This window comes from Thunnus maccoyii, chromosome 3, assembly GCF_910596095.1.
Source record: "Thunnus maccoyii chromosome 3, fThuMac1.1, whole genome shotgun sequence".
NCBI lineage: Eukaryota > Metazoa > Chordata > Actinopteri > Scombriformes > Scombridae > Thunnus > Thunnus maccoyii.
In genome coordinates, this window is record NC_056535.1 from 34,043,176 (window position 1) to 34,055,717 (window position 12,542).

Consider the following 12,542-nt stretch of genomic DNA (forward strand, 5'->3'; position numbering starts at 1 on the left):
AGAATGTTGTGGAATTTTCCATCTTTAGGGGTCACAAACTGGGTTACATTGATCAAGTGCTTCAATAAATATTTTCAGCTTTAAGACATCAAAAACTTGTGTCGGCTTTTCTCCACTGAAGTGCTGACCATCGCTCAAAATATCCACAACAAAGAAAGAGCTGAAAGCTTGAGACTGTCTGTACATATTGAACATATTAAATTCTCTCTGTTTTTTTCTGAGTGTTTTCACTATTTTCACTTGTTTAGGAAGCCTTTTTCATTTTTTTTTACTGGACTACAGGCTATAATGTTTACCATGTTCAGTGTCTTATGGTTTAGACTGTTAGCATGCTAACATTTCCTGAATAGCAAGAAACACAAGGTGAGGATGATGATGACTGCAATGTTATCAGTTTTTAGTATTTCAGTCATAAACCCAGAGGTGTTAGAAGTACTCAGATCCTTTATTTAAGTAAAAGTACCAATACAGCAATGTAAAAATACTGTATTACAAGTTAAAGTCCTGCATGAAAAATCCTACTACAGTAAAAGTACATAAGTATTATGAGCTTGATGTAGTTAAAGTATTGCAGTAAAAGTACATAAGTATTATGAGCTTGATGTAGTTAAAGTATTGCAGTAAAAGTACATAAGTATTATGAGCTTGATGTAGTTAAAGTATTGCAGTAAAAGTAGTGGTTTGGTCCCTCTGACTGATATATTATTATATATGACATCATTAGATTATTAATAGTGAAGCATCAGTGTTAGAGCAGCATGTTACTGTTTCAACTACTTTATATACATTACACACTCATTGTTCTCTCTCTTCTGTCAAACAGGGTTAGCTGAGGCAGTCATAAAGATTTGCTGTGGTGAGTCACCATGATGGATGAAATTCATCCTGACTGAACACTCTGGATATTTTTGGTCTGTCACGTTCAACACGCCTTTCCAATGTTGCGTGGAGGTCAGGCAGTGCCTGTGGGCTGGCGGAGGGGGTTGGTGGTTCCTATCTTTAAAATACATGACTGCCAGAGTGCTGGAAGAGAAGCTGATTGTTTGTATCTTCACATTTCGGAGGAACACATGCAGCTTCTGTCCTGGTTGTGTAACAGTAAACCAGCTTTTTACTCTTGCAAAGATGTTTGGGGGAATTAGAGATGGAAGTACTGTGAAAGTATGGAGTTCCAGGGTCTTTGCTACAACCTCCTCGGTTGTTGTATAATTTTATATACAGTTAGCTGGTTTAGTCCAGTGGTTCCCAACCTAGGGGTTGGGTCCCTCCAAAGGGTCAGCAGATAAATCTGAGGGGTGGTGAGATGATTAATGGGAGAGGAAAGAAGAAAAAACAAAGTTCTGATACACAAATCTGTTTTCAGTTTTTGGACTTTTTCTCTAATCTTTGATTTTTGCTGAAATATTGGATCATTTGAACATTTATTGAAATGAAAGCATGTGAGAAGTTTAGAGGGAAAAATCACTATTTGGTGGAGCTGTTAACAACTCATAGACATGTGAAATGTGACCCCGACTACACACTGCTTTTTGTAAGACGTCAAAAGCCAAAAAGGTTGGAAACCACTGGTTTCATCTTTAACAATGTGTTGTATTTTAAAAGCTTGTTATATTATCCATTGTGTCAAATCTTCACCTGAAAAGTAACTAAAGCTGTTAAATAAATGTAGTGGAGTAGAAAGTACAATATTTCCCTCTGAAATGTAGAAAGTAGCATCACATGGAAATACTCGAGTAAAGCACTTGAGGGAACATAAATGTTTGAACTGCTTTCATTTCACTGTCTTTTAAACACATTTCGTACCGTTTGTTCCAAAAACTAAAAGACACAAAAATCAGCTGACTCTATTGAATCCTCTCTGCATCACGCTGATCTGTGCAGCTTCATCTGTGTACTTGAATTCGCCAAAAAAAAGATAAAACCACCTGGAGCCTGTAAAGTTTATCAAACCTGAATTTCACTGATATCAGCAGGTTCGAGTCCAGACAGTTAATTTGTGTAAATAGTCTTTTGACAGTTTACTGGACGGTCGAACTGTTTTACAGCCAGACCTGAAGGAACCAGAGCTCACAAATATAAATCAACATGTTTATTCTAAACTGTTTAAAAGTTCCAACGAATGAAGACGATCACAGGTGGAGGATGTAAACGATCCTCCTTAGATTTCCTTGACACTTGTGTGAAATTACTTCTGCTATTATGGTAACAAAACACTCATCTAGCTGAGAAATATTAGCGAATGAGCGAGATAAGGCGTTTATGTTATGAGTGTGATAGCGGTTAGGATGAATGTATGTTAAACTATTGTGATTTTAATACACTTCACCTCTCATGAATGATATTTAGAAAGGATGCTTGGTGCTGCCAAATTAAACAGACTGATAACCAGGTGGTGCTATTAAACATCCACTTGGATATTAATTCACTAGTTATTTATTATCTGTTGCTGCTTTTTCTCCAGAATTGAGTCACTCTATTGATGATTAATATTGTTGTTTTACTTCTACTAAATTCATCATTTTCTCTCCCTCCACACCTCTCTTTATGTCTCGAGAATGAACGCTCACATTCAAGTCTTTTGAAAGTTAAGACGTAGCTTTTAACTCAAAGCACTGAAGTACAGCTGCTAGCTTGACTGTTGACTCATATACTGGTTTAAAAAACACGGTTGAAGCCACATTTGGTGCCCTGGTGTGTATCTCTGGCAGCAGGACAGTGTGTGTGGGATTGAGTCAAAATAAACTACAGTTCATGGTGATGAAGCAACATCAGTGTCACTCAGTGCGGCGGTGTGGCTCAATGATGTGTTTTTAATAGTTTTTGGACAACAATGGAGGTCTACAGCACAGAAGCTTTGGATACACACACAATACTTGTTAGTAGATCAGTTCATTGTTGGTTTGGATCCAAACATGTGATTTGTTGACAATCGCCAGCTTTATCCTATAAATGGAAACAATGATTATTCCCTTCCTCCCAGTGTACTTTACAATCAGTCAAGGTCAACTGTACATACCTGACACTCTGTAGCTTTGTTTCAGTTTCTCTCTGTCAACACGTCCGTTGTTCTAGTTTCCTCTGTATCACTTTAGTTTAAAAACGACTCGAGATATCACAAAAACAAGAGACTAAAGAAGAAGCGAGTGAGCGGAAGTGACAACTGAAACATTTTACACATCAAGTAGAAATCTGTTTTTTTTTTGTCACGTTTCCTGCTCCGTCTCTAGGGATGTGCAGTATTTGCTGAGGCAGCAAAATTATTTGTATTTGTATTCGAATAAAAGTGGAAAGAGGCTTAAAAATCCTGTTTTTGTTTTTTTATGCTTTTAATTTTAAAAAATTACATTAAGTCTTCATGAATAAACTACCTTACGAAGGAGGTCCACACACCGGGTCTCGAACTGGAGTCTCCCAGATCATAGACGACTGAGCTGATTACTGAGCTAAAACTTTACTTATCAACTCATTACAGACAGACCTCTACCTATTTATACACCCATAACACAGAGACAGCACAGCGTGTAACATGTAGAAGAACTTCAAAAGCCATTCTTGCTTTGCATTTTTTCATTTATTGCCTATTTTTTTACAACCTAACTTTGTGGAAAGGAGAAGAGGAACAACAGGTGATGGAGAGTCTCTTGGGACTATCTTACCCCTGATAGACGTCACAGTGGAGCAGAGGAGAGAGACTCAGATAATGATGTCATCGACCTCCAAACTGGTATTTGACATACTTTTTTTTTTTCTTCCCCAAAACAAATAGTTTTTAAAATATTTGTATGAAACAAATATTCGTATAAAACCCACTATTTGTGCTTTGCCGAGTAATGTATTTGTATTCGGGCACACCCCTAAACTGTACATAGCTGACATACTGTAGCTTTGTTTCAGTTTCTCTCTGTGTCAACATGTCTGTTGTTCTAGTTTCCTCTGTATCACAACTCGAGATGTCACAAAAAAAAAGAGACCGTAAAGAAGAAGCGAGTGAGCGGAAGTGACGACTGAAACATTTTACACATCAGGTAGAAATCTGTCTTTTCTTTTCTCACGTTTCCCTCTCCGTCTCTATCTCTTCCACACACATGCAAACACACACTCAGGAAACAGCGAAGGAGGAAGGAAAAACAACAAAACAACACAGAGCATCCTAATGACCGTCAGCCACAATAGGACCATTCTGCAGCCGCGAACCGCCGAGAGGACGTACACACACTCTTAAACACTTCCAGGGGCAGCGATTGTCCCGAGCTGGGAGTTAATTCAACCTTAATAGACCCTTTTTGCACTCAGAAATGGTCCAGAACACACACTCTGATGCAGTATGGAGGTTGAGAACTTTCCCAAAACCTCAAGAGAAACGCACACATTTTTGCAAACATTGACTGTATAACCGCAGCACACGCCCACCAGCTCCGTCCTCTGGAAGTTTGTACATGAACTAATGAATGCACCTCCTTGTTCTCACACTTTGTCTTTCCTTGTGTCTGCTTCTTCGGGGGGGTGTGTGTGTGTGTTTTGTGTTCATTGTGGTGAAGGCTCTAAAGCATTGAAAGGTGGGGAATTTCTCAGCTTCACAAAGGTGTGTGTGTGTGAATGTGTGTGTGCGTGTAACCTCAAGTCCCAAAGCTGGATGACTGTGGGCTGGAGGAGGATTTACGTAATCATACAAGACCCGTCATGGAGGATGAAGAGGATGTTATTCTGGGCTCTTCATCAGTGTGGCGTATGTACATATTTTTTGTGTGTGTGTGTTTAGCTGCGGTTTCAGGGTATATGACATTTTAATCATGGCTTTTAGTGTTATATTTTATGATGTTAACCCAGGGATCAGCCTCAACAGGCAGATGATGAAACTCTAAGAAACGCTGAAAAAAAACCCCCCACCTGCTGTTATTCATTCAGCAGCTACGAGAGGTAGCGGGTGGGGACGTCTCCGCTGATTCACAGGACCGCTGATGCATAGTTTGATTCCCACATCAGGGGACTGACGAGCTCCCCCCTCCCTCATCAGCGTTAAGTGTTTAACCTAAAATTTCCCCCTGCGGAGCTACAAAATAGTGGATTGATGCAGAGCAGCTCCCCGAAATATCCGCTGGGAGGTGAGTGATGTTAAGCAGAAGGATAGTTACAAAGAGCATCTGTCCACATCAATTTCCACTGAATAAATATGCTGTAGATCAAGTTTTTGAAAAATGTACTTGAGAAACAAATGTTTGGTTAAAACCTCTCTGTTAATTTGTCCTTCAGTGTGTCTGCAAGGCTCTAATGAAGTTAATTAGTGATGACAGTGTGACTGTACGTCTCTTTAATGAAGAAAGGTTTTATTTTCAACTAATATATGACAGTTAGGTTCAATCTCAAACTCGTGTTACATGTTTTTGTGATGTAAATAAACTTTTGAGACAGTTTATTTGCTATATTGTGGCCAAAACCTCAAGCCTAGCTTTAGCCTTTTTATAAAACAGATCAACAGGCCCATTTAATGCTGCTGTGACATGTAATGGTGCGACAACATCTTCATTGTTCTCTCTCTTCTGTCAGGCAGATCTAGCTGAGGCAGTCATCAAGATTTGCTGTGGTAAGTCACCATGATGGATGAAATTCATCCTGACTAATCACACTGGATATTTTTGGTCTGTCATGTCAGGCAGTGCCTGTGGGCTGGCGGAGGGGGTTGGTGGTTCCTATCTTTAAAATACATGACTGCCAGAGTGCTGGAAGAGAAGCTGATTGTTTGTATCTTCACATTTAGGAGGAACACATGCAGCTTCTGTCCTGGTTGTGTAACAGTAAACCAGCTTTTTACTCTTGCAAAGATACTGGAGGTTTCGTGGGGGTTTGAGGAATTAGAGATGGAAGTACTGCGAGGGTCTTTGCTATAAGCTTCACTCTTGGCTATGAGTCAAGTGTGTTCTCAGCGGGCGTTGGGCTCTGCTAAGTCTGTTCCTCATCATCAATTTCTGTTTTTTATTGACATAAACATTTCGAGTGCGCCAAGAGACGGAGAATGTGGTTTCCAGCCTAATGTGAAGTGGTCCATGGTGCTCTGCAGGTAAATGTTGGATTTCAGCAGGTGAAGGAGAGACATCGACAGGTGGACGAGTGAAGTATCAGCGCTGACGCAACCACCGTACCAGGCTGTCGGGGTGAAAAGAGAGCCGACCTTCATTAGGACCTTGAGCTCAAATAGTTTTGTGTTTAGACAACGACGGGAGAGAAGATGGAGATGAGAAAAGATTGAACATATTCTGCGTGACTACTTTAGAAAAATAAACTGCATCAAACCACAGGAGGAAGTCACACACACACACATCTAAACAAAATCAACCACGATCCAAGTCGAAATATGAGATATGATACTAAATTTTTAAAACTCTGTAACATAAGAAGGACAACACCTTAAAAGCTGCAGGGATTTCTGTACATCTAGATTTCTAATGGCAATCACTTGTAGTCGTAACCCAATCAAGGCTCCTTCAGGAATAATCACTTTGGGAATAATCATGACTGAAAGTCAGAGTTTCAGTATCAGAAACAGATCAAACTGTCCCGACAGAAGAAGACATGATGTCATAGATGATTTATTAAACCTGATGGGAAGTTTGAGTTTCTTTTTAAAAAGATGCTTTCATTCATTAGCAGTGACAGGGTGACATTACGCTGGTGTGTGTGTGCAGCTGTATCAGGGTGTAACACACGCAGCTTCATGTTGCTTTATCATTAATCATGTTCACAAATGACACATATACGTTACGATAGACGTTGTTGTCTAAACACTAAACTATTTGAGCCAGTCGTGCCGTAACAACCATCACAATCCAGTGTTTTACACATAAACATGAACTGATTAATTACTGTAATAATTATAGAGCTGCAACAATTAGTCGATTCATTTCAACATGCTAACGCTACCAGCAGCTGTAGCTACATGTGTGAGAGGCAACAGTTAGCCGATGCTCTGATATTTATGATTGGCACGGCAGTTGATTTATGAAATATGACTCAAAGATTTGTCTATTACGCCACGATTAGAGAGGCAGAGAATTCAGCTGAACTGAATTTTCAAATCCAAGCAGACAGAAATAAGCTAATTAAAGCAGAAAAAGTATTTTTATACACAATATGTGTGAAAAATCTGCTGTATTACCATCATATGCCGACATAGACCTCTATATGATTATGTTTACAGTGTAAAAAATAATTTGGTGTGTTGTTGCCCTTTAATTTTAAACTGATCCAGGAGATGTTTGCTTGCAATAGTCAATAAATCATCAGTATTGATCAGTATCATCCTGTGCATGTGGTATATTACAGTGATTTTACCCTACGAGGTAATAAAAACCTCATTTATTGCATCTTTTAGTTGAAAACCTTTGAGTCTTCATCCAGCTTCCCTGTGCCAGTGGAAACTCGCCCGCTGAGGATATAAAAAGTTTACAAGTGACGTTGTGAAATGGGCCTCGTCCCCGATGCTGACTCGCCGCACGCTGTCAGCTCCTCCATTAAAAGTGATGTAAAGTCTCCTTCTGTCTCCGTCCCTCTCTGCCCACAAAGAGCCAGACTCCCCCGCGGTCACCGGCCCACAAGTCTTAACTCACTCTAACAGCAGCACACATGAGTCTTCATCATTGCAGCGGGGACACATGGGACGTGATGAGATGTTTATGCATGCTGAGGGTTAAAGGTCAAATAAAAGCTTCACAGAGATTTGTGTTCTGTTATCACAGGACAGCAGTTCACAAGTACAGTTCATACCTCGGTCTGACTGTTTACTTAATAATTAGCTTAAACACACACACGTACACGGACAGAAACACCTCAGCGCTGAAACAATAAATCAATGAATCAGTTAGTCGAACAACAGAAAACTGTTGATCACCGATCGATCGTTAATCGTATATGTGTATATGAATGAATAGAGTATCAGTGCTCCAGGAATATAAGATATTGAGCGTTAGTGATTAGAGTTATTCTTTGCTCTATGTCTTACTTTGCTTTGAGGGATAATCGTGATCTCAGTTTCAGAACTACAGTTCCCACAATGCTTCAGGGGACATAAGCAGGAAGTACAGCGTTGCCATGGATTCAGTGAGTTCGCTGTGTGCTACAACTTGAGACACGATGATTTACTGATTATCACTTCCTGTTTGTAATGGAGCCGTTAATGTACAGACGACCATCGCTGGATTACTGAGAAAACTTTAAAAAGTTCTTTCTTCTTTCGTCGTATTTTATGATTTCTGTGCAGATTTATGGATGTTTATTTACGATGGAGAGAGAAACGGCTGCACACGTCCTCCAAAGACATAATTCATTTTATCCAAATAGACGTTTTGATTGAAATCAGATCTTCATCAAGTTAAAATGTTTTATGACAAAGAGTAAGTAAGAGTAAGTGAGCTCTTTCCACTGTTGTTTATGTATTTATGTTTATTTATGATGCATGTCAGAGATAATGATAGTGTAAGTCACACTGAATCATGTCTGTGTTGAGATTTGACAACAAGTTTTGACACAAATCACAGCTCTCGTCTCTCGTCTCTCGTCTGTCCCTCCACACCCAGAAACAATCTGTTTCCAGCTTCTCAGATGTTGTTTGCTGCTTTTCTTTCCTTTATATGATTGTGAATCGAACATTTTGGATTTTGGATTGTTCATCAGACAAAAAGAGCAATTAAAAGATAGATATCATGTTGGATTCTGGGAAAAAAGAGGAACTTTTCCCTCTTTATCAATCATTTATAATCCATGTACCTACATTTTACTGACTAAATTATTGATTGTGAAAATGAACAGATGAATTGAAAGTAACTGTTCATTGCAACCCGAACACATTCTTTTCTACAAGCAAACACAAACACACTCTGTTACAGGTAAGATGTCCTTTAGCAGAGTTAAACTACACAAACTGAAGAGAAACAGAAATAAAACAGAAGTGTTTTGATAAACGGGCCTTCGGTACGTCTGTGCCTGCGTGTTAATGTGACACGCACCAGTAGATACACAAAATGTAGAAAAAACAACTTAATCCAGACAGTTTGAGCCTCGGGGAGCCTGAAGCAGCAGCCTCTGACTGTCCTGCTGCCAGCGAGAGTCACACAGATCGCGAGGGCAGATGAAGGCAGAACTGGCGTCAAACCCAGAATGAACAGAATGGAAAACAGACGATGAACAACCGGTATGAAATCAGGGCGTTCTCTCATGCATGGAGAATGAGAAGCACATTTCAGGAAAAAAAAAAAAAAAAGCATTTAGGGAAAGTTGTACAGCACGATCAAACAAACAGAGAGAAGGAGTTCAGAGAAACCGTCCTGTGACTGACAGGTTACCTGTTTCGATGCCAGAACGGTCGACGACTACGCGTCCTGTCAGAGTCTTTCAGGAGGACGTAGCTCTGATTAACGGAGTCGAGGTGTGTTTTGATTGATTAAATTAATTCTAGAGGTGATGATGAGGCGGCGTGATGGTAATAAACAATAACAAGCAGGTACATGTAGATACAAACAGATGAAGATTTGCTTTCATGGCTTAAATTCAGAGCTGCAACAATCAATCAGTTAATCAGTTAGTTGATCGACAGGTTTCTGGTTTCTTTAGTTCTCTATGACAGTAAACTGAATATCTTTGCCTTGTGGACAAAACAAGACATTTGAGGACGTCATCTTGGGCTTTAAGAAACATTTTTCACCATTTTATAGACTAAACAATTAATCAATGAATCAAGAATATAGTCTGCAGATTAATTGATAATGAAAAGAGCTGCGATCAGAAGTCTTTCAGCTGCAGTTTCTTTTTTGTGACTGTCTCTTTGGGTGCAGAGACATCTAACTTGTTTTTTTATGGTCTGTTATAACGTAAACAATCCTTTTTTTCTGACTCCCAGACATGTTGAGGTCGACGCCGTCGTTCAGCTTTGTCTCCAAACTTACAATTAGGTTTCGCAGCCGCTCGGTTCACTCTTGATAAAAACGTTCCTGACAAGTCACCAAAACAAAAACCCAATCAGAAGTCAGAGTGATGCAATAAGTGCTGCGGCTTTGAAACTCACTTCTCTTTGGCCGGCAGCCATCAGATAAGACTTTTATCTGGAGTCTTTGTTGATTCTAGTCCCGGAGTGATGTGCCGCTCGACCCGATACGACGCTTAAAAAACATGAGCCAAAAGTCAGCCGTGTGCCCAGCGATCTCTATCTGTGTCTGTCTGACAGTTTTACTTTAGACGATGCAAACTCATGTTCATCAGTCATCCACCCGACTCCTCGCCTCCTGCAGGACGCTCAGTTCTTCCTCACTTCACCCAGCAGCGGCGGTGACGCACCTCTCCACTGGAGGACCTGACTGAGAGGGAGTCAAGTAGCTTAAATGGGCTCCACTCAGCTCTCAGGAGGAACAGCAGGATTAATGGATTCATCTCTTTGTTTACCTTTTGTTGAGAAATATTAATGTAGGCTGCAGCAAACAATTATGAGCTGAAACCGTCAGTTGATTAGTTGATGGAGTCAGGTGTGATGTTCTCTTGCTGTTCTTTGTCTTGTGTGATTAGTGAATTGAAATGTTTTTGACTGTTGAGCAGTCTGTTTTAGAGCTTCAGGAAACTGTAAAAGGCGTTTTTCACTAAATTAAACTAATTTTTTTTTTCATTTTTCACCATTTTCTAACATTTTATAGACCAAACAGCAAATCAATTAGTCAAGGAAGTAATCAACAGATTAGCAGCAACCGTCCAAACACCAAAGATTTTAAATTTATGATGACGTCAGCAGAACAAGCTGAAAATGTTCACGTCTGAGAAGCTGATGTTGTGCACTAATGACTAATAATCCTAATTAATCAATTATCAAAACAGCTGCTGATCATTTTTTGGGTTGATTGACAAGTAAAATATGTTCATCATGTGTCTTCTGGTTAATTTTGATTATACACTGCAGTCTATTTATTTTAATGACCTACATACACACACACACACGCACACACACACATCCATCCCACAGGTGGCTGTGTAGCAGCGCCACTCCGTTATCACTACAGCAGCGCTACCGTCAGAGAGGAGACACAATGACACAATACAGCCAGGAAAACAACAATCACACACACACACACACACACACACACACACACACACGGCAGGAAACAGCAGTCCCACACACAGATTGTACAGCAGAGGGGGTGTTGAACTCCAAAACAGGAAAGGCAGGGACAATTGGGGGAGGTTTACTCACAGCACTGACACAGACAGACTGTACTGTCTTATCGTTCTGGGTTTTTTTTTTTGTCTTTAATAAACTCAGAAGAAACAATTTGAAACATATTCGGAGGTGAGACGATGGCTCGGACCTCCTTTTACTGACCTGGATTCAGTCCAGAGAGCAGCAGGTTACAACAAACCTCTCAGTGATGTTTAACAGTCTTCAGTTATGAGAAGCTTCATGATATTTTCATTTCAACGGCTCTCAAAAACAGAAACACATGAAGGAATTTAAACTTTTTGACCCTTTTTGATAACACTTCTGATGACATAACAGCCCCATATGCAAGGAACATTTAGTAGTAAAAACACAAAAGTCATTCATTTTTTATCTTCTTGAAAGACCGCTGGGACCTTAATGACTACAAAAAATCCTACAAAGCTTCCCAATAAAAACCAAAATTCCTGGAAAACACCTCCGAGACAATCAAAACCTTTACAAGAACCCTTGAAACCTCCTCAATGGCCACTAAAACACCTAAAACATTCCTGGAACTCCATTAATAACCACCAACTATCCTATAATGACCCTAAAACCACCTTAACAAGAACCAAAACTCAAGCAAGAACTCCCAAAATATCCTCGGTAACCACCAAACCTTCTACAAAGACCCTGGAACCTCTTCAATGACCCTACAGGGAATTTTAAAACCTCCTCAATGACCACAAAAACTCCTATAAACAAAAGGTCCTACAAAAACTCCAATTAATAACCACCAAATATCCTGTAATGACCCTGAAAACACCTCAGAGACTATCAAAACCTCTGCAAGAACCCTGGAAACCTACTCAATGACCTCCAAAGCTCCTACAACAACCTTGGAAACCCATTAATAACCACCAAAAACCCTACAGGAACCCCTTAAACCCCCTAAAAGACCTCCAAAAGTCATGCAAGAACTACTGAAATGTCCTCAATAACCCTTAAAACCTCCTCAGTGACCATCAAAACTCATTAAACTCCATTGATAACCACCATATATCTTGTAATGATCCTGGAACCTCCCAAAACAACTAGATCCTATAATGATTCTCAGTAAGCACCAAAACCCCTGCAGGAACTTCTAGAAACATCTCAATGACCACCAGAACCTCTACAGGAACCTTTCAAACATCCTCAATGAAAATAACCATAAAAACTCCATTAATATCCAAAAAAACATCCTATAATGACCCTGAAAACTTCTCAATGACCACCCAGACTCTTCAGTGAGAACAGTGAACTTTTTAAAACATATGTGTGTGTGAGTGTGTGTGTGTGTGTGTGTGTGTGCGTGTGTGTGTGTGTGTGTGTG

General features: G+C 39.8%; 1 protein-coding gene across 1 annotated transcript in view; it reads right to left on the reverse strand.

Annotated features, from left to right (window-relative positions):
• si:dkey-49n23.1 (semaphorin-3D) overlaps positions 1-12,542 on the reverse strand; it is a 110,223-nt gene that overhangs the window by 97,182 nt on the left and 499 nt on the right. The gene's annotated exons all lie outside the window — the stretch shown is intronic.